The 23,990-nt window shown below is 32.8% G+C and overlaps 1 protein-coding gene and 1 long non-coding RNA gene across 4 annotated transcripts in view; both read right to left on the reverse strand.

The window, feature by feature from the left end:
* GRID2 (glutamate ionotropic receptor delta type subunit 2) overlaps positions 1–23,990 on the reverse strand; it is a 1,417,443-nt gene that overhangs the window by 930,258 nt on the left and 463,195 nt on the right. The gene's annotated exons all lie outside the window — the stretch shown is intronic.
* The window catches only part of LOC140849589 (uncharacterized), a 33,178-nt gene that overhangs the window by 2,785 nt on the left and 6,403 nt on the right, over positions 1–23,990 (reverse strand). For 2 of the 3 annotated variants that reach the window (XR_012131653.1, XR_012131652.1), the window contains exon 2: positions 400–1,149. This is a non-coding gene — a long non-coding RNA (uncharacterized lncRNA). The remainder of the gene's footprint in view (positions 1–399; positions 1,150–23,990) is intronic. The other variant, XR_012131654.1, reaches the window with a different exon arrangement.

The following is a 23,990-nucleotide window of genomic DNA, read 5'->3' on the forward strand; positions in this document are numbered from 1 at the left end:
GTGAAAATCTGAGCTCAAAATATCTAGGTTGAAATTCTTAAAATACAGACAGTCATGTCTCAACTGGTTCTATAACAAAAAAATAATTATGAGCACATTTTTAAAAGACATATTTTCTTAAATTTCCTAACTGTAAAGCAATTCTTTGATTCAAGACTTTTAAATGCTAAATTCAAAGAAGACTGCCTTCTCCATCAAAATAACTATTTAAAAAAGAAGGCAGAAGGAAATCTGTTTAAGTGTTGTACTTTTGACATAGATTGCTATGTTAGATTCAATCATTTTATCTTAGGTGATTAATGTAGTTTAACATTTGTACATTTAGATATACTAGTATATCAGAATATAAAAGACTATTTCTTCTTTTATCTTTTCCATTCCCCCACTCCCCCTACTTACCAGGCTACTTCTGGGAGTGCATCTATTTAACCTTGAGACTAAAGTATTTTCTTTGGTAATGGTTGGCAGGTTTCAGAATCAGCTAGGCTCACTATTCATAAATGAAGATAAATAACACAATTTATTAAATGATTACAAGTGAGAAAACACTCCACCCATGTAGGTCTGTGGTCTGTTCACAAAGATACCCTTCTTTTGTGTTTTGCTATCCAAATCCAATCTTACTTAAAAGTCATACTCATAATATGTATGTATGTATAGACAGACAGATTGATCGATCTATACACATTCATAAACTCTGGAGAGCAGCAGTCTGCACATGTGCATGAAGGGAGTACTTTGTTGGTGCCCAGTTGCAAAATGGGTTGCATATGTTTTTTATCTGAAGAAAACCTTTCCAGTAAGGCTTGCAAGAACTCAGTCCACCACTGTTTCTCCTTAGAAGGGTTAATTTTCCCAAAATCCACTAAAATCCAACCCAATCTTGCTGCCCTTAGGTTCTAATCTGTATCTTAAAAAAGTAAACCTACCTCTACCTTCTGAGATTTGAACAGTAGCCACCTGTTACTCCATTTTCATTATAAAATATTTAAATTCCTTGATCTCTGTAAAACACTCATCTTAAAGCTGTCCTTCCTTTACCATATGTTATCCAAGACGAGCTAATAGCTTTGTTTTCTGTCCTTTCATGCCCAGAGTCTTTCACCACAGAAAAGTAGCAAAGGGTGGAGGAAGTCAAAGAATGATTCCCTGGAGTGATAAAGAAATAATAGAGAGCAAACTTTCAACTCAAACACATATATAATGCGCACTCCACTAACAGAGACTTATTTTCATTAATGATTCTTAAGAAAAATGATTAAATAGTGCCACAAACTGAATCTAAGTGGCTTTGAGTGGCCGAAAGCCTTCACATCTCAACTGTAAATTATTTCAATCAGTTAGACGGATGTCCTGGAATACTTAAGGAAGAGACACTTCATTTAGAATGAAAGTTAAGAATAAAAATAACTGTTCTAGACAAAAAAAAAAATCAGAGGTAACTGTAGAATATTAAAGGGACAGGCAGTATAGATTAATGTAGAAGACTGAAGCATCCACGATTTCATCAAGACAACTGCCTTTGTGCTCAGCTCTACCACGGAGCAGGTAAATGAAACTGTTTCATGAATCAACATTGAAACAATTTTCTCCTCTGCAAAATGAGAGATTGGTTAACCTAACGACCCCAAATTTTATGACACTGAAATATCTAAGAAGGAGTAGGAAGATAAAGGGAGAGAAAAAAAAAGAATGAAATTTACCAAATAATTTATTTCCAGGAATATTAAGAAAATGCAAGTGAAGTAACAATTACAATGAATTTTATGAAATTGTAATGGCTTAAATTAAAATTTTCAAGGCATTTTTTGGTTTTACAGACCACAGATTAGTATTATCTGTATCCATTAGCTTAGTATTCCCACTCAAAACAAATTGGTAAGAACTTCTACCCACATTCTCCTCCATCATTCCCCATTATGCAAAGGCAGAAGAAGAAACATTAAATATGTGAACAGGTTATATTTCTCTATGCTCTATAATCCTATAGTGTCACAAGTATGCACTAATATTTTCAAACAATTACATTTGTAGACCATATCTCCACAAACTATATGGGTTTATAGTTCAGTACCAAAGACTTCCATGCCCACAAAAATATGTTGTTCAGTTTGGGTTTGGGGGAAAGTAAGCAGTTTTTCTCTCTCTTTCCTAATAATTAAATTATTTCTTGGTTCCCAGGAAACAGAAAATGAAACAGCACTATGAATTGTACAAAGGCAGTAATAGCACTTCACATGAGATATCAGAGTGAAAATGAAGGAGAGGGGAAGGGCCAACTACAGTATCCTTTCCTATTAGCTGTGAACTCCACATAACCTTAGGTTGACTTTAATAGCATGTTTGATATTCCCTCAAGTTCTTACATAACCAGTATGATATGATATTGGACAGTAAGTAAATAAACATAATGTGTTCAGGGAAGGGCTTAATGTTACACAGTAAAAGCATGATGCTGAGGAAATTAAGGAACCTATTTTCAGTTGACTCTAGGCAGAAAGACTCTTAGTCATCAAGTATCTTGGACAGCCTCCCTATTATAGCCACAGCTTACAGAGGACAAAATTGCTGGCAGAAAAATACTGATATTATGGAAACAAAACAGTATGGAGTTTATTTAACCATATCCACATAGATACATGCTTCTCAGTACAGCGCTATTCTCAACAAATGCTACACAGTTAACACTAAAGAACCACTTCAGTTACTATTAAAGTTAGATGTGGGGCTCCAGTGAGTCTTACTGATTTGCGTTACCGTTGTGATGTCTAATGTGAGCAAGACCATGGAACTAACACTGCTTACAGAATTCTGCCTGATTAATGGGTTATTTGTATCTCTATGTTCTACACATTAAACCTAGAGACTCCTTGCACAATTTTGTCATTTCAGTGATAGTGTGGCACTTTCTTTATGATTTTGAAATAACAGACACTATGTTACTTTAATATTACTTTTCCCTCTTGTATTTGCTACATATTACTGTTATGCCTTTTTGGAATGCATTATCCATCTTTCCACAACTTCCTAACAGGTTAGGAAAGCACCTCTGGAAGTTAGTATTACATAGCTCTTTATATGTAATAAAACATACAATTTAGTAGCATGTGAAATTTAGCTGACAGTTTTAAGTAAAATTAGTTAATAAAATATTTATTTTTATGTGCAGATTGTGTACTCAGATGTTTTAAATTAATAACTTTTAAATTATCATAACAGCTCTATCAGAAAGGTTTTCTGATTTTCCTTGTTTGGTAGGTAGAAAGCTAAGGACTTAACACATTAAGCAACTTGCTAAGGTGACACTGGTGGGAAGTGTTAGGACTGAATTTGTATTTTTGAGACACTTTCCTTAACCCATTAATTTATTATTTATTATTAATTAATTAATTAATTACTAATTTAGAAGGAAAATTCCACTATCTTTCCATTTGGGTATTTCACTAGTAGGCTCTACTATTACCAATAACTTAGGATACAGTTTTTTTTTCTGATGATAATTATAGCAAATATTTACTGATATCAGCATTATCCTAAGCATTGTCAATGTAACACATTTAGTTCTCACAGTAAGTACATAAGATAAATAAATTAATTTTCCCATTCTACAAATGAGTTGATTTTAGAATCCAAAAACATCTTATTTTATTAATGTACATGGGTTAACTAACACACACACATACCACATATCATATATATTCAGATAGATATGCTTTCAAAACCTGTTCCTTCAAACTTCTCCATATCTATTCCATTTGTACAGTATAAAAAATATGGGGATATCCTTTCTCTTTCTCTCCCACATTTGTTGCCATTAGTGAATCTATGTTGACATATCATTATCATTCAAAGACCACAGTTTACATTAAAATTCACTTATGGTATTATATATTTTACGGGCTTGGATGAATACATAATGACATGAATGTATCCACCACTATAATTTCACTGCCCTAAAAATACTCTATATTCTGCCTATTCATTCCTCTCTCCTCACTAGTCTTTGATTTATCATTTTAAGTTTCTCCCATAACTCAGAACAGTACCTGACACAGTAAGAGCTCAACAAACATATTTTGAATAAATACAAGGATTGCATTGTTCAATATGTTCCCTAGAGAAACTCTTTTCAGATATAATATTAATAGCAAGTTTGGCTTGTAAGAGAAAATCACCAAAAATCACGCAGATATTTATTGACTCTCAGGAAAGGTGCTGCCCAGAGGCCTCAGCATTTCTTTAGGTATTTCATCTTCTGTCATGATTCTATTCACTTCAAGGACAGGACACATTTACCATTAATTTTAAAGATCTGCATTTATATTCCTTAAATTAGCTGATTAAAATCTATTTAATTAAACTTTTGGTTAAATCCATCAGGAATGATAGGAAATTTCTTTTCCATTCTCTCACAAAGATTATTCAAGTATGGCCTATATTAAGCCAAAAAATAGTTGAGAATCTCCAGTCTCTTGAAGCATGTAATAACGACTGCTAAATTGCTAACATCAAGTAGTAGCTTACTTTTTTTCTTTACAATTCAAATCATTAAATAATTTTTTTTTAAATGTGTCAGCAACCTAAAATATACCTTCATTTTCACATTTATACACTGATGACCTATCTTCATTGTATCGTGCCCTTTCTGCAAAGGAGAGGTTCTTAGTGTTTGACTTTATTTTATTTATACCATGCCTCTCTTCCCATTCATTTAAGTACTGTGAGTGCTTGCAATGGTTACATCACAAGACTTAGGGCTGGAAAGAATATGAATTTAACATAACAGGTCACCAAATTACTTTTACCTAAATTTGTTCAATGTAAAAAGAAGAGAGCCCGTAATATGATTTGTAATGTATGTTAAAACGGGTCTACGTCAAATTATTCCTCAGTAGCTGGCTTAAGCAGGAAAGGCATATATATGTAAGATACAGGAAGTTCACAGATATTTAGATAAAAGATATATTTAAGCAAGGAAAGAAACATGAATTTCAGATATAGGAATAGAGACAGTGAATAGATTAATGTGGCTTATATAGAGTATTTGCTTTTTAACTTCTTAGATTTCACAATCACCCACCACATTTCTTTAAATACTTTTGTGTTAGTTAAATATCATAGAAGTTTTAGCTATGCATTGCTAGTTCTGATATCCCTAATGTTATATTTAAATCATAATTCCAAGTCTGTCATTTTCAAAACAAGAAATGCTTCTATTATCAGGTATTGAAATATGAATTTAGAATTTAGAGTTTTTAGAAACAGACTTTTAAAAACGCTAAATTGTATGAAAGGTATACAAAATCTATCTTAACTACTGTTTCTTGTCTTTTCTTTTACTTTGCGGTTCTGACAGTACTTAAAAAAAAAAACTTCAGTCACTGGATTATATTAAACATGAGAAAAGAATCAGAAAAGCTCCAACACACACATACACTGAAAATAACAAAACACCAGGAATATCTCTTTTGTGACATGGTTTCTCTATCTGATCAAAGAAATATAAGAATAATCGAGATCAGTCCTATTCGGTTGCCTTTAAATATAATTGACTTTTTTTTATCAAAGAGTAGTTGACTTAGAATATTATATATAGTCTATTTAAGGTAACACTCAACACAGAAAATATTATTTTTCATTTGGAATACTGACCTAGAACTAAAAAGAAATTACTTTCTTTTTTTTCTCTATTTTTTTCTCCTCAATTCCCCTCCAAAGTCTCTTGGCAAACAAACAAACAATTGTGACTTCTATAAGAGAATACAAAATTTAGTATTATGTTTATTACCAAAATTACATGTTAGAGAGATTATTTATTTTTGAACAGGAAACCACATAATATGATATTTCTGCTTGTTATAGAACCAAGAAATTCCAGCAAATTTTAATACTGTGGTTATATTTTAGCTACTTGATGGTGATTAATATTACTATTCCAATTTTGGAGACAGCTCTGTCTGTATTTTAAAGACAATCTCTATTAACATTTGGATTTTGGCTGGATATGCATGGGTAGTACTAGAAGGCTTTTATTTTTTGGTGGATTAAGTCAGCTGTAGAAAAAAAAGAACACAATGAAAATGGCCTTCATCTTAAAGTTAAAATGGTAATTAAAAATGGCTCTTTGGACACTGACCTTTCCACGTCCTAAGAAGATTGATGACATAATGTTTAATGGTGCTACTGCAGTACTTAATACCACATAATTCATTCGCATAGCAAAGCAAATGACTTTTAAACTATCTTTAAAAAAAAAAAGATGACATAGTTCAGACCACCAGATCAAAATCTTTACTGATCCCACAGAAGAGAGAAAAACACTTCTCTGGGGGAAAATATTTTCACATGGATCATAGTCAGCACTTGGTTTGCTATTTTCCACTGCATTTAGATTAATGGAAGCTTGAAAAATCTAGACATAACCTCTAGCTATTCAAAATACATCACAACTTTAATTTTTTATGTACCACAAGACTATTAATAAACACTAGGATGATGACTTTGTTATGGTATTTCAAATATTTCACATTATTCCACCATTTTATATTTCTAATAGTAAATAATCTACATACATCAAGTCAACAATTTAATTGTTAACCTCAGAATTTTGTGCATGTTTTACTTTTATTGAAATATTTAAAATTATAGGACCTATTCATGAATGTTATGTGTGACTAGGTGCCATGTCATCATATTAAAATAAATCTTAAAATCAGGAAATCAGATAGTCACATACATATTAATATAATCATACATAGACGTGTATTGAAAAATAATTAAGAAATTTGGAATTTAATTTTGTGTTGGAAATAGACTTTTTAAAAATGTTTTGTGACTGTACTTTTACATATAATATAGTGATAGAGTTGAAGACAATTAAATGAAGATCTTAGAAACATACTGTTATCCAAATCCACAGAATTAAATTCAGTTTAAATGTGACATCAATGTACAAGTTTGATATCATCAAGAAACAAAACCACATCAAATAAAGTATTCCCATGTGTAAAGTCTAGATAATTGTTAATATTAAGAAACATATAAAAAAACATTAAGTTAGTCAAAAAACAAAAATGAACTTTTCCTTCTATTACCAAAATCTCTCTAAATAGGAGGAAACAAAGTTGAACTTAGGGATATGTTTTTATTTAACAATGTTGTGGAATTAAGTAAAATAATATTTAAAATAAGTGCAAGACGTCTAACTGAAAATAATGTATCTGCAGTTATTAATTTTTGAGTTGACTCACCCCTCTATTCAGACTTTTACTAATTGGTTCTTAATATTATAGGTCATCTTTTTCAGATTTTTAATTGACACTATTTAGTAAGGAAACAAAATTCTCTTTCTTACTTGCCTACATTTTGTTATAGTTTAACAAACCTATGCTTCCACAACAGTAAGAGCAGATCTGTGGGACAGAATTATGCAAAACTGCCATTTTTGTGGGTCAAAATAATACTTCTAAGTCAATCCTAATTCTATAATAGAAACACTTAAAACCCCACTAAGTTTCTGAATTAAGTTTCACAGCATTTTCTTCAGAACTATTCAAAAGTTCAGTTAAGTGATCAACATTCACTATGAATATATTAAAACTTCATAATCATAACACATGCCAATCTACTTAAACATTTAAGCAAAATATTATATTAATTCAGTTCAAAATTTCTCCAATAAAGTAAAAATATAATAAGAAGAAACATTTATATATCATACAGTTTTCAAAATATTTTTGAAAAATGATCTCATTTTATCCTTAGAACAATCTTAAAAAACAGGTATGATTTTGTATTCTTCTGTTAAGTTCCTCTATAAAGTTAGTTTAAATATTCTCCCATTCCATCACTCTATCACTCCTTTTAGCAACTACATTCTGTTTAAAGATGAAGACCTGAATCTCTCCACTAAACCATTTCCTCATCCTTGAAAAATCCCACTTTGGACAGTCCACACCACTGGCTTTACAATGTTTTTTTCCTTTTGCTTACTCATCATATATGGTGTACATTGATCTCTCTCTGTACCCTATCTTTTCACATATGTATCCAGGTGTACCTCAAGAGGTTTTCTGATCACATAGACTTGAAAGCCAAGTAATTAAACTACTTCAAATTATGACTGAAGTAAACATCCACTGAGTAAAATTGTTAGGGGTTCTCCTAAGAGTAACATGTACAGTCTTCAATAAGGAAATCTGTGAAGTTTTTAAATCTGAGGTAGCAATTTTATAGATGGACTAAAGGAATACAGATGATAAGTACTTACTTACAAAATTAAACATATAAGATAAAAATATAGATAAACAAATAACATGAACAGGTATTTTCCACAAACTTGACATTTTAAAAAATATCATTTAAAGCAAAGCCTTTTCAGGTTTAATATTATGATAACAAGATATTTAAAAGCCTAAGAGAATAAGCATTAGCAAAACTATTACTTCAAAGTAATATTTTAACAAAAACTAGGAGAATTCTCAAAGTATCAATTAGCTCCAACTTCCTGAAAAAAATAATTACTAAGGATCAAAAAAAGAAAAATTCACACAAATAATAATGTTACTGTTAGCCCATTGAGGACAGGGCTAAAAACAATGCATTATCATGTATCTGTAAACTAATGATAAAAAATACAACTTTTTTGTCTCTATGGATTCTTCATTCATTGATTCATTGAGGAAACACTTATGAAGCTTCCATTATGTTCCAGATACTATGCTAAATGTTAAGGATACAAAAATTAAAAACAGAAAAGTCCCTATCCTTAAAAATAAACACTAGCAATTACAATAAATTGTTTTACATAGAAATCACACTACAAAAGTAACTTCTAAAAGTTATCTTTTAAAAATTTATTGAGATATGTATAAAATGTACACATCTTGTGTTCAGATCATATAATTTTACATTCCTTTGTAGAATATATGAAATTGCAATAGAAAAATGTGTAAAGAGCACTCAAATCAATATATAGAACATATGTAATACCTCAAAGTTTCCTTCCTGATATTCTGTTAATAAATGTAGAAATTATATTTGAGGGGCAAGAGCCCAATAGTAGATAGTATAATATAAATGAAAAATTGGCTTATAAAATTTCTAAAAAGTATAACAGTGTAGAAAGACACTTGTACATTTAAAAATCATAATACAGAAAAAAATTTCCAATCATCTTGATTATTTTATGTGAGGAATATATTAAACACTTAAAAGATTTTAATCTCTTTAAAATTTAAAATAATGAGACCTAAATAGCTTGGGACATAACTATAAAGTTAAATCAATATTGATTCCAAATATGTAATGTTTGATAACCTCAATTAATGATTTGTATTCATTTATTTGATTATGTGCTAATTACCAGATTTGCCTAATAATAGCCTTGGTAAAATATTTGTGTACCTGTTGTTTTAGAAAAAGTTAAAAAAAATCCTTATAAATACGTATACTAGCCATTTGTCAATGTCCTAGGAAAAGAATGTTTAATGAAATATGTGGATGGCTGGACACACAATAATACAGGATCAGAAGGCATAAAAAGGAGTCTTAATCCCTTCAGCCTTCTATTATCATGCATGAACAGTCTAACTGAAGGATGAGAAATACACATAGAAATTTACCACTTTGAAAAGAGGGCTTAACAGGCCTCGGATGGGCATAAGCTTTGCCAGTGTTACTTATTTGAATGTAGCCTAAATTCACCCTTCTTTCATGACAGACTAAATCCTAAGGGCTAAGTCCTAGTGAATAAGGTCTTCAACATAAAAACATATCTACCTTATTCAAAACATTCTTTCATTCTCTTTTCCTTTGGCTTTAATATTTAAAAATCTTAAAATTATATTATACATAGAATCAAAATCATGCGATGAAAATGAATACTTTGTTATAACTCTAAACATCAGACAAGACATTTGTGAGAAAATAAAATCCTTTGAGAAGGAACCTGAAGATTTTTGTTACTTGGCTTTAAGTTGTCACATGTGATAAAATTATACATAGTCCATTTGAAAACAGTATTTAAGGATACTGAATTACTTAGGAAAATGTTTTTATAAATTCAAACTAAGTTCCTAGAAACTAAAGTGATTAATGATAAACAGAGAAAAATATCTGACGAATCAAATCATACTAATGATTTTACCACTATGTCCTTTAATGATGATCAGTTTCTACATTGTTTCTTAGACTTTATAATTCTTGCAAACAAGAATTTATGAATGATATGCTGTGACTTACCTACAAAGATGCTGCTAGGTATCATTCTCAGAGTCTAGAAGACCTTTTTCAGAAATAGATTGGATATATTTTTCATTTTTTCCATTAATTTTCTTGAGATAAATGTCAAGTATGTTCATTGCTACATGCTGGAGTTAAGAGTATATTATATAACCAAAGATGAAAACGCTTTAATCATACCAAATTAGACCTTATGAGTACAGGCTATAACTAAAGAGAAACAAAAATCATAACAAAGGTTTGATTGGCCAAGACTACTAGCTGACTACTCAATATATATTTTCTTGTAACAATGCCCTGATTTTACTAGAGATAACAATGTCCCCACTAAAAAATTACATTTCCCTTTATACTAGAAGTGGCCAATGAGATAAAATTCAGTGATGTTAGTGGTGCTTATTGAACAACTCATTAAGAGAGGGAAGTATCTGGCAAGTTCCTTCTCTATCTTTCTCCCATATCTCACTTCCTGTTGAAAAGGATACCATAGAGAAGACAAAAAAAGATGGTGGAGAAGGAAGGCAAGGTGAAAACCTTCCCCCACACACACACACACACTAATGAATAAACTACAGCAAATACAACTAAACTTGAGTACGACCTGAAAACTGCAGAAGAGACCACTTATCCTGGTGAAGAAGACATCACACAAAAGAAGTGTAAAGTAGCAAAGCCACAACCAATCAGGACCCCAGCCCTTCCACCATCCCAGCTCACAGGTGGGAGGAAGAGGAATACAGCAGGGAGAGAATAAGTGCTCAGGAACTCTGCACAACTGGCTCTGGAGATCTACTCTGGGAACATAAGTTCACACTGCATTAGGCTGTGGTGATTTATGGGGCTGGACACCAGGGGCAGTTGAGGCAGTCTGGGAGGCTGAGACTGCTGTCACTTGTGGAGGATAGTCATGCTCTGTCCTCTGTCCCTCTGAAACCCAACACAGAGGTGGCAGTTTGAAAGGATTATCACCAGTAGGAAGGATGCCTGAGGAGTGAGGGTTGGACAGAACTCTATAGCCATCCCCCTAACTGATGGCTCAGCCCTGAGGCACTTCATGGTACACCTGCTTAAGAATTTGCTACTTGCCAGGCAGAGGAGAATTTCTTAACTGTCAGGCAGATGAAGGCTTTCCCAGCTTTTTCAACCTTATCTCAGCACTACTGGGGAGGCACCTGTGGGGACCAGCTCACAGCATACCTTCTTCCTCTCTGGAAGCCTAATTCAGCACTCACCCTACCATGTCCAACCCTGTCAGCCCCATTAGCCAGCAGCACCACCATCCCTGTAGGGCAGGCAGAGAGCGGCACCACCCACAGATCTCAGCAGCTCAATTGCTTAGCTCACAAAGGGCCAGTTGAAGGAAGCTGCCACCCTCAGCAGACTGAGAGAGAAATGTGGTCTAGTCCATGGCCCACCAACAGAAACTGGGGCTCCACTGCTAAAGAGAACCAGATACTGGTGAGTAAACAGTTGAGCTTCTGGACACCACAGGACACCTTCTTCATAAAGCCATTACTCTCTAGATGAGGAAGCATAGCAGAACCATCTAAAGGAAGAAACACAGAAACCCTGACAAAATGAGAAGGCAGAGGAATATATTCCATAAAAACTACAGGATAAGACACCAGAGAAAGGGCTAAATGAAACATTGATCACCAATCTTCTTGATAAGGATTTCAAAGTCACAGTCATAAATATGCTCATTGATTGGGGAAAAAGTATTGACAACCTCAGGGAGGACATCAAGAAAGAGACAGAAAAGTTGAAAAAGAGCCACTCAGATTGGAATAATACAGTAACTGAAATGAAATATACAATGAGGGAATGACTAACAGATTGCTTTAAGAAGAGGAGACAATCAATGAGATGAAAATGAGAGAACAGGAAAATAATGAAGCTAAGGATCAGAGAGAAAAAAGAATTTCTAGGAATGAGAGGATGTTAAGAGAGCTGTGTGACAATTTCAAACAAAACAATATTGACATAATAGGGGTACCAGAAGGAGAAGAGAGAGAAAAAGGGGTAGAAAGTATCTTTGAAGAAATGATTGTTGAAATTTCCCCAATCTCAGGAATGAAATAGAAACCCAAAAGGTAACTGCAGAGTGCTCCTAACAAAAGGAACCCCAGGAAGACAATACAAGACATATAATAATGAAAATGACAAAGTATAAGGATAAAATAAGGGTATTGAAAGCAGCTGGAAAGCAGATTACTTCTAAGGGAAACATCATCAGGTTATCAGCAAATATTTCAGCAAAAACTTTACAGTCCAGAATGTAGTGATGAAATGTTTAATATATTGAAATAAAAGGACCTTCAAACAAGAATCTTCTACCTAGTAAGGTTATAATTCAAAATTAAATGATAATTTTAACAAAATGTTCCAGACAAATGAAAGCTGAAGGAATTTAGCACCACTAACTTGGCCTTAAGGTTATGTTAAAGATCCATAGATGGAAATGTTCTTAAGCCTACATAGTTTTCAGCAGTGAAAATAAACCCACAATGGATCAATGACTTACCAAACAAGTATGAAATTAAAACAAAAACAAAACAAAAGTAGTAAGACTAACTATTCACAAACCAGTCAAGAGATACACAAATATGCAGATTATGACATCTCAAACATAAAGTGTGGAGGAGAAAGATTGAAAGAGAATGATAATCAACTTAAATTGGACATTAATATCATTAGAAAATATCCATGAACCTTATGTTAACCACAAATCCAAGGCCTATAATAGATACACACAGAATTTTAAAAAAGAAATCCAATCACAACACTAAAAAAAAAAAATCAAATAACAAGAGAAGAGTATAAGAGAGGATGAAAGGAACACAGAGGAACTATAAAAACAAGAAAACAATTAATAAAATGGCAATAAGTACATACCTATCAATACTTACCTTAAATGTAAATGGACTGAATGCACCAATCAATAGACATAGGGAGGCAGAATGGATAAAGAAACAAGACCCACTATATGCTGCCTACAAGAGAATCATTTCGGACCTAAAGACATACATAGACTGAAAATGAAGGGATAGGAAAAGATATCTCATGAAAATAATAAGGAGAAAAAAGCAGGAGTAGCAGTACTTATATCAGACAAAACAGACTTCAAAACAAAGAAAATAACAAGAGACAAAGAAGAACATTACATAATTATAAAGGGGTCAGTCTAACAAGAGAATATAACCATTATAAACATCAATGCACCAAACATAAGAGCACCTAATATGTAAAAAAAATACCAAGAGGGAAATAGACTGAAATTCATTCATAAGAGGATTTTAACATGCCACTTAAATCAACTGCCAGATCAACCAAATAGAAGACATGAGGAAACAGAGGCACTGAGCAACACATTAGATCAGATGTACTTAACAGATACTTACAGAACATTCCACCCAAACGAAGCAGGATACACATTTTTCTCAAGTGTTCATGGAACATTTCCAAGAATAGAAAACATTCGAGGCCACAAAAAGAGCTTCAGTAAATTTAAAAAGATTTAAATTGTATCAAGAAGCTTCTCAGACTAAAATGGTATGAAATGAGAAATAAATTGCATAAAGAAAAGAGCCTACAAACACATGGAGGCTGAACAACATGCTTCTAAGTAATCAATGGATCAATGAACAAATTAAAACAGAAATCAAGCAATACGTGGAGACAAATGAAAACAAAAATACAAGTCCAAATTTTTTAGGATGCAACAAAAGCCATTCTAAGAGAGATGGTACATAGCAACACAGACTTGAGAAACAAAACAATCCCAAATACACAGTCTAAATTCACAATTAAAGAAACTAGAAAAACAAGAACAAATGAAATCCAAAGTCAGTAAAAGGAAAGACATAATAAAGATTAGAGCAGAAATAAATAAAATGGAAAAGAATAAAACAATAGAAAAAATCAATGAAACCAAGAGCTGATCTTTGAGAAGATAAACAAAATAGACAAAACCCTAGCCAGATGTTTCAAGGAAAAAAAAAACAGTACACAAATAAGCAAAATCAGAAATCAAAAATAGTCACAACTGACACCACAGAAATACAAAGAATTATTAGAGAATTCTATGAAATACTATAAAAAATTTGGACAACCTAGAATACATGTGAACATTCCTAGAAAAGTACAATCATCCAAGACTGGCCCAAGAAGAAACAGAAAAGCTGAACAAATTACGAGTAAGCAAATTGAACTGGTAATAAACTTCCAACAGACAAAAGTCCAAGGTCAGAGGGCTTCACAGCAGAATTCCAACAAACATTTAAAGAGCTAATACCCACCCCTCTTAAAGTGTTTAAAAAGCAGAAAAGGAGGGAATATTTTCAGATGCATTCTATGAGGCCAGCATCACTTTAATACCAAAACCAGAAAAGGCACAAAAAAAATAGGCACTAAAAAAAAAAGAAAATTATACTCCAATATACCTGATAAACACAAATGCAAAAATCCTCCGAAAAATATCAGCTAACCTTATTCAAAAACACCCCAAAAGGATCATTTATCATGACCATGTGAGATTTATTCCAGGGATGCAAGGATGGTACAATTTCATAAATCAATCAAAGTGATACACTATGTTAACTACAAAAAAAAATGAAAACCATACAGTCATCTCAATAGATGATGCTGAAAAAGCATTTGACAAAATTCAACAACCGTTCATGATAAAAATTCTCACAAAAAAAGGGTATAAAGAGTACCTGCCTCAACATAATAAAGGCAATATATGACAAACACATAACTAACATCAGACTCAATGGCAAGCTGAAAGCTTTTCCTCTAACATCAGGAAAAATACAAGGATGTTCACACTCACCACTTTTATTCAACATATATTGGAGGTCCCAGCCATGGCAGTCAGACAACAGAAAGAGGCATCTACGTTGGTTAGGAAGAAGTAAAACTGTCACTATTTGCTGATGACAAGATACTAATATAGAAGATTCAGCATAAAAACTATTGGAACCAGAAACTAGATTCAGCAAAGTTAAGGGATACAACATTAATATACAGATGTCTGTTGCATTCCTATATACTAACAATGAACTAGCATACAATTTTATCAAAAAGAATAAAATACCTATGAATAAACCTAACCAAGGAGGTGAAAGACCTATATTCTGAAAACTACAAGACGCTCATGAGAGTAATTAAAGGAGACACCAATAAATGGAAATCTATACTGTCAAAATGGCCATCCTGCCCAGAGCAATTTATGGATTCAATGCAATCCTTATCAAAATACCAATGGCATTTTTCAGTGAACTAGAACAAATAGTTCTAAAATTCATATGGAACCACAAAAGACACTGAATACCAAAGCAATCCTGAGAAAGAAGAACAAAGCTAGGGGGATCACCCTCTCTGACTTTAAGCTCTACTACAAAGCTACAGTAATCAAAGCAGTTTGCTACTAGCACAAGAACAAACCCATAGATCAAAGGAACAGAATAGAGAGCCCAGATATAAACCCACACGTATATGGTCAACTAATGTATGATAAAGGAGTAATGAATATACAATGGGGAAGACAGCCTCTTCAATAACTTGTGTTGGGAAAATTGAAAAGCTATATACAGAGAATGAAACTGGATTACTGTTTATACACAAAAATAAACTCAAAATGGATCTAAGAGCTGAATATCAGATATGAAACCATAATACTAATGAAAGAAACCATAGGCAAAAATCTCCTGAACATAAGCATGAGCAATTTTTTCCTGGATATATCTCCTTAGACAAGAGAAATAAAATAAAAAATGAACAAGTGGGATTACATGAAACTAAAAAGCTTCTGTGCAACAAAGGACACCATTAGCAGAACAGAAAGGCAACCTACAGTATGGGAGAATATGTTTGTAAGTGATTCATCTGATAAAGAATTAGCATCCAAAATATATAAAGAACTCATATGCATCAACACCCAAAAAACAAATAACCCAATTAAAAAAATGGGTGGAGGACCTGAATAGACATTTTTCCAAATAAGAAATTCAGATGGCCAATAGGCACATGAAAAATTGCTCCAGATTGTTTATTGTCAGGGTAAAGCAAATCAAAAGCATAATATCACCACATACCAGTTAGAATGGCCACTATCCAAAAGACAAGAAATAACAAATGTTGGTGAGGATGCAGAGAAAAGGGAACTGTCCTACAGTGTTGGTGGGAATGTAAATTGGTGTGGCAACTGTGGAAAGCAATATAGATATTCCTCAAAACACTGCAAGTAGAAATACCATACAACCCAGTAATTCCACTTAAGGAATTTACCCAAAGAAATCAAAACCCCTGATTCAAAAAGATATGTACACCCATATGTTTATTGCTGCATTATTTACAATAGCCAAGATAGAGGAGCAACCAAAGTGTCCATCAATAGATGACTGGATAAAGGAGAGGTGGTACATATGCACAATGGAATATTATTCACCTATAAAAAGAAAAAGAAATCCTGCTATTTGCAACAGTATGGATGGACCTAGAGGATATTAGGTTATGTGAAATAAGCCAGTCAGAGAAAGATAAATATCATATGATTTTCTTATTTGTAGAATTTATAAATAATACAACACAAAATGAACAAAATAACAGTAGACTCAAAGACACTGAAAAATGATTGGTGGTTACCATGTGGGAGCAGCTGAAGTGTATGGGTGGGGAAGGTGAGGGGGATAAAGGGGCACAAAAATTCTCAATCATAATGTAAATTGCTCAAGGAGATGGTAGTACAACAGGGAGAATATAGCGAGTGATTCTGTAACATCTTCCTGTGTTTACAAATAGTAGCTACACTAGTGGGTGTGAGGATTTAATAATAGGGGTAACTGTTGAACCACCACTGTATTGCATACTTGAAACCAATAGAAGATCGTATATCAATCATACTTCAATAACAAAAAGAGCAAACTAGAAGAAAAAGAACATTTTTAAGGACTAAAAAAAAAAGAGGATATCATAGTTGGAGGTCCAGGTCATCTTCAGCCTTGAGTGTGGAAGCTGTGTACTAATTATGGAAGAACAGAAGATGATTTTATGAATTTAGGACTGCTTACTGCTAGATTTTTTTTAGGTAAGAAAATAAATAAATTCTCCTATGTTAGAGCACTTAGAGGTGAATTTATGTTATTAACTTATAAATGTTTCCTAACTGATATAGAGAATAATGAGGAAATCTAAGACTTAATAGTTTTTACTCAGAACATTATTTAAACATAAAGATCATATGAAAATGAAAGGTAATGAAGGTAACATATTTTGGCCAGAAAACTCAGCTTGTATCATTTGATAGAGGCATCCAAATATAGCCTAATTCCCACTACTGACTTCTACCCATAAAGGACACTGATTAAAACTTTAAAACATACACATACACATACACACACACACACACACACACACACACGCACACACACACACACTTATTTTAAGATTATATAAATAGAATATTCTTTTTAATCCAATACAAATGTTACTATTGTTTTCCTCAAGCATCTCTAGCAATTGCATATTAAAATAAGTATTTTAATTTTTGATATTAACTTACATTTTACACATGCAATAGAATAAAAAATTATCGGTGCATGAACTGAAATACTTTTTTGGAGGAATCAACAGGACTGAATGGTAATAGCCATAGTCTGAGTATCAGAATTATGAGCTGGGTAAACTTGTCAATTCACTGAAACTCTCTGATGATTCCTTATAAAATGGAGGTTTGGAATAAATTGTTTTAAGTCACATACCAGCTTTAAGTTTCCATGATATTCTGAAGATGCCATCATCACATAAAAACCATTCATGAGCAACAGGTTACCTCTTAAATTGTCCTGCAATTCTCATATTTGTCAACTGAAATGATATAGCTCTAATATTCCATAATTCTATAAAACTATGACTGTCAGTTTTTCAGATTCCACATTTACTTATTATAATCTATTAGATATTTCAGACATACATGACAGTGTATGAGGACTGAATAAAATTCTTGTTTTTTAAACTTGCCAGTTTGTTGCAGTCAGCTGAGATCCTTGTTGAAAATACATATTCCTGGGCTCCCTGAATCTACTGACTCAGAATGTCCATGATAGAGAAATAGGTACCTCAATTTTTAACAATGGGGCAAAATAATAATTGGGTTCAGGAGAGTTAGGAAATACTAGGTTAAATCAGTTCAACAATTTATGCAAATATACTACCAAATAGCTCACAAACCAATAGAAGAAATTGGAAGGCAAATAATTAATATTGAAAATTCATTTTATAAAACTCAATAGTAGACTTAAAAAAATATAAACTGCAGTAAAAACAAAAGTGAGGAACAAGTATTTGTTTTTGAGGTGGTGAAAAAATTTCATTGAGATGAGAACATGTGTTGAATGTTCTAATTCAACAGTTGATGAGGATGTTGACTAGACAGGGAGACATTTCTCATTGATTAAGATGGTACCATTTTACCCAGTGGAGGATATTTAGCACCATCCCTTGCCTCTATCCAACAGATACCAGTAGTAGCCCCAGAATTTTGACAATAAAAAAGTGTGTCTAGACATTTGCATGGGGTGTATAAAATAGGCCTGCTGTATTAGTTTGCTAGGGTTGCATTAACAAAATATCACAGACTGAATTACTTAAAAACAGAAATTTATTTTCTCACACTTCTGGAGGCTGAAAATCCAAAGTCATGGTGAAGTGTTAGCAAGTTTGGTTTCCCCTGAGGCCTGTCTCTTTGGCTTGCAGAAGGCTGTCTTCACACTAAGTCCTCCCTCACATAGCCTTTTCTCTGTGCATGCACATCACTAGTACCTATTACTGTTCTTATAAGGATACCAGTCCTATTGGATAAGAGCCCCACCCTTATGACTTCATTTAACCTTATTTACCCTTTAATTGCCCTATCTCCAAATATGGCCACATTGCAAGGGAATTAGGGCTTCAACATATGAATTTGGGTGGGGAGCATGATTCAGTCCATAACACCTCCTTAGAAACAATGTATTGTGAAGGGAGGCTAAAAATGAAAGCAATATCAGATCATTGAGTATTTGTGCTAATGATTAAATATTTCCCCCAGCAACATATGGGGAGACACTGACAATTTTTAAGCAGATTTGGACTTGGATGAGAAAAACCTGTAGACAGGAGACAGGGTGACTGGTTTGAAGCTCTGAGACTAGTACAAAGCAAAATAAGAGTTTCTGAATTTAGTAAGAATGGAAAAGAGAAAAATAAAGGATTTAGTGGTTTTTTTAAATTTTGGGTCAAACAGGTAACAAAGAAATGAAGTCAACAATGTACTGACCAATTTGATAAATTCTTAGAAACACAGAACTTAACTGAAAAATATTTCAACACAATTTATACAAATCTACCATGCAATGCAGGAATTCTTCTCCATTATCTCTAATGGAGATTTACCTAGTTTTTATATAAACACTTCAGTGGGTGTAGAACTCACTTTCATACCAAGCAACTTATTAGATTTTTTTTAACAGTTACTAGTTGAGCCAAACTTTCATTCATTGCAATCAATTATCTTAATTATGTGATGAAATTATTTCATATGTTATAATCCTCCACTCTGTTTTTGATATCACTTCACAAGTTTTTTTTTTCTTTTCCCTTGCTGTCTTCCATAATTAAATTTTACAGGGCACAGAAAAAAATTCCTTTAGTTCTCTTCACAGACATAATGGTATACTACCTTCATTCACATACTCTCAGAGTGAGTTCAGCTCATTATTCTTTTTACCATCTTAAAGTTTTGTTTTTTTCCCTCATGAAGGTTGAAGAGCCACTGTCTTTTTATTGTCTCTCTATAAAGTAGAAAGATCAGTTCTTACAGAGGGATGAAGCAATATTTCAATATGAAGAGCTAACATTTTCTGTAACTGTATTTACTCCCTAGGCAGTTTTTAGCAGGTCTTTAATTATAAAAATTAAAAACTAACAATGAACAGAAGCCCTAGTTGACACTAACAATTTTAATATGCAACTTAGTATCTTAATGTGCTTCTAGAAACACACCCATACAAAACACCTCCGCCCCCACTACTGCTCCCAAATACATTGAATATATCCACTCCTATCTACTCACCCATGTGGGTATGCAGGGGAGGGAAGGTGTGTGGGGGGGAGATTTGTATACCACACTAATTATTTATTTATGTTAAAGGAAAAAATTATTAGATTCTATGTTTAATAGTGAATAAACATCACTATTTAGTACCATAACTATGGGGTCCATGATTTGACCTAAAACATACAATATAGTGATTAATTTTCTTGTTCATCATACCAATATTTTATGTAGTTATTTACTTTATGAAGAGTTTACTTACACCACAAATAATACTTGATGCATTTTGAAAGCTAATCTTTATTGTGATGAAAGATTAAACACATGCACATATACACACATAGCAGCTATTTTCCCTCAGCCAACCTAAAAAGAATAAAATCTTTAATCTGAGATTATGAAAACATCTGCTAATTTTACAGGACTATATGGCATTCCTATAGCATGTCAAATAATAATTTTCTTAAATTTTCCTCAATGTGACAATTTGCCTGCAGTTACTCATTTCTTAAATATAATGCATACATTACTAAATATCCTGTGCAATCACACTAGTAGCCTTAAAAAATGAATTCTGTCTTTCTTGTGACCATCAATTATTTTCTGAACCTGGGCAAAAGAAATGAACGGTTTGGAGGTTGGCAGTTCCGACAAAAGAGGCCATGTGTTGAAGCCAATGATTAATCTGACAATTAAACTAAACCCTTTATCTAGTCCATGATTTTAATATTAAAAAACATGCAAGTTACAGAAAAGAATGAATGTTATAAGAACCCTGCCCAGTATTTCTGGGTATTTTGCAGCAAAGTGTATGCCAGCTAACTGAATTGCAAAGCCAGAGTCACCTAGCATTATTGTGAGCACATGTAAAATGAAATGGCTCAAGTCTCTTTGAAGGACTAACAGGAAATAAAAACAAAAATAAAACTATAAGCTTTTAGTTTCAATTAGGATGAACTCCAGGGATTTGTAATTTTAGTTTGCAAATCAAGATATCCACTCTAAGAATACACAGAATTCACTGTCTCATTTACACAAAACTAATCTGAGGTTCAGTTTCCTTGAACAAACTTTGTAGATTTTCTGAGTCTTAGTGAATTTTTTTTCTTTTTGGGGAACCTTTTTGGTTCTAAGGAAATGGTGGTCAAAATGCAAATCCATGAATCTCCTATAAAATAACTGCCCAAAGATATTGTTCATAATACAAATTCCTGAACATTACCCGAGGGTATTGAACCAGAATACACACTGGAATTTGAGAACAACTGCTCTTGGAATTCTTAAGCATTCTGAGTAATTTAAAGAAGACAGTACAAGTAATTTTGACTCCAATGATAACTCAGTGTTTACCAAAATATTGTGTGAATACTGACATTGGAGGGATTTAGAAAAAATCCTTGGTAACCATATTGATAAGAAGGGTCTTCCCAAACCCTGTCTCCACACAAACTAGAATGAAATTAAAATAACTTTTGCTTTTTCTGGAAGGGAAAAAAAAATCAAAAAGACACAAGTGGGACTAAATCAAACTAAATAGCTTCTGCACAGCAAAGGAAACCATCAACAAAATGAAAAGGCAACCTACTGTATGGGGAATATATTTGCAAATGATATATCTGATAAGGGGCCAATATCCAAAATATATAAATAACTCAATCAGCCTAAAGCCAAAATAAATAAATAAATAATGGGTAGAGGACCTGAACAATTATTTTTCCAAAGAAGACATACAGATGGCCAATAGACACATGAAAAGATGCTTAACATCACTAATCATAAGGAAACACAAATCAAAACTCTGGTTGGATAATACCTCACACTAGTCAGAATGGTTACTATCCAAAAGACAAGAAATAACAAGCATTGGCTAGGATGTGGAGATAAGGGAACCCTCCTGCACTATTGGTTGGAATGTGAATTAGTCTAGTCACTGTGGAAAGCAGAATGGAGGTTATTCAAAAAACTAGAAGTAGAATACCATATAACTCAGCAATTCCTGAGAATTTACCTGAAAAAAAACAAGATATATGCATTCCAATGTTTACTGCCTCATTATTTTTGATAGCCAAGACATGGAAGCAACCTAAGTGTCTAACAACAGGTGAGCAGATAAAGAAGTGGTACATATAATGGAATATTACTCATCCACAAAAAATGAAATGTTGCCATTTGCAACAACATGGATGGACCTAGAAGATATTATGCTAAGGGAAATAATGCAGGGAGAGAGAGACAAATAATGTATGATTTCACTTTCATGTGGAATGTAAAAATAAATAAATAAAAGAAATGAACAAACAAAAAGAGACTCATAGAAACAGAATAGAGACTGGTGGTTGCCCAGAGGAGGGAGGTGTAGAAGGGAGAGTAAAATAGGTGAATGGGTATAAGGAGGAACGAATTCTCAATTTTAATATAGTCATAGTGATGAAAGTACAGCATCGGGATTTAGTCAATAATATTCTCATATCTTTTTATGTTGACATAGTAACTACAATTATTGGGGTGAGTATTTAATAATGTAGATAACTATCAAATCATTATGTTGTACACCTGAACCCAATGTAAAACTGTATATCAACTATACTTGACAAAATTTTTTAAAATCCTTAAAAAATAAAATAAAGATAAATAACCTTTGCTTACATCTAAATACTAGATTAGGAAACTAAGTTATATGATATTCTCAGATAGGAGTATTTTGAGTATTTGAAATATTTGAATATTTGAAAAGACCAAATAATACTAGAGTATTTAGAAACATTCTGGAAGGAATGCAAATATCCTGGAAAACAATCCATTTTTTCATTCCTGTTTAGTGTATGGGATAATTTCATTCTAATAAAAATTACAAATAAGTGGTCCACAGTAGCATTATCAAAAATACACAGTTCTCCATAAATAAAGTATGCCCAATTAAGGACTATTGAAAGGTTACATTGATGAATTCTTCAAAATCCTCAATACACCTTACAAGGCTCTACACAATCTAGACCCTGTCAGTCTCCTCTCCCAGGGCTGCGGGTTGCTGACATATGTGGAGCCTCAGCATCCGCTTCTCTTTGAATGCTTTCTCTCCACAGCGTATTCCATTCCCACCCTCCCTACTCCCTGCATATGGTTGCTAACTCCTGCTTATCCTTTAGTTGGAGCTTGAAGGGAGGCCTTAAGCGATTTCTTCTACCACTGCCTTGGCTGAGTTGGGTCGAGGTCACTTATATGTTCTTACAGTACTTGTACTGCCTCTTTGTAGCACCTAACACAATAAAATTAATTAATTAGTTTTATTATTTTTAATGTATCCATTGCTTATAAATTCAAAGAGTTCAGGTATCACAGTTTTCTTGTTCAATCTAGTTATTTCAGCCCTTAAAAGTATGTGGAATATAGAGAGGAAACATATTTTTTTAAAAATGAATACCTGTGCAACTATGTATAAACAAGATGATTTGTTTAGCAAAATTTGAATGGCATATGTCTTAACATTACTGAAAAGCTCTGAATTATATATTCATCCTGTAAAATTGAGTTTTATTTTATTCTCAAATTACTATTAAATGGACAAAACTGTCATTGTAGCTTCTTTATAACAGACCAATCAAATAAAAAATTATAATAATTAAGACCTTGTAACAATTTTATTTGACTTTAT

The sequence above is a fragment of the Manis javanica genome, chromosome 5, assembly GCF_040802235.1.
Source record: "Manis javanica isolate MJ-LG chromosome 5, MJ_LKY, whole genome shotgun sequence".
NCBI classification, from domain to species: domain Eukaryota; kingdom Metazoa; phylum Chordata; class Mammalia; order Pholidota; family Manidae; genus Manis; species Manis javanica.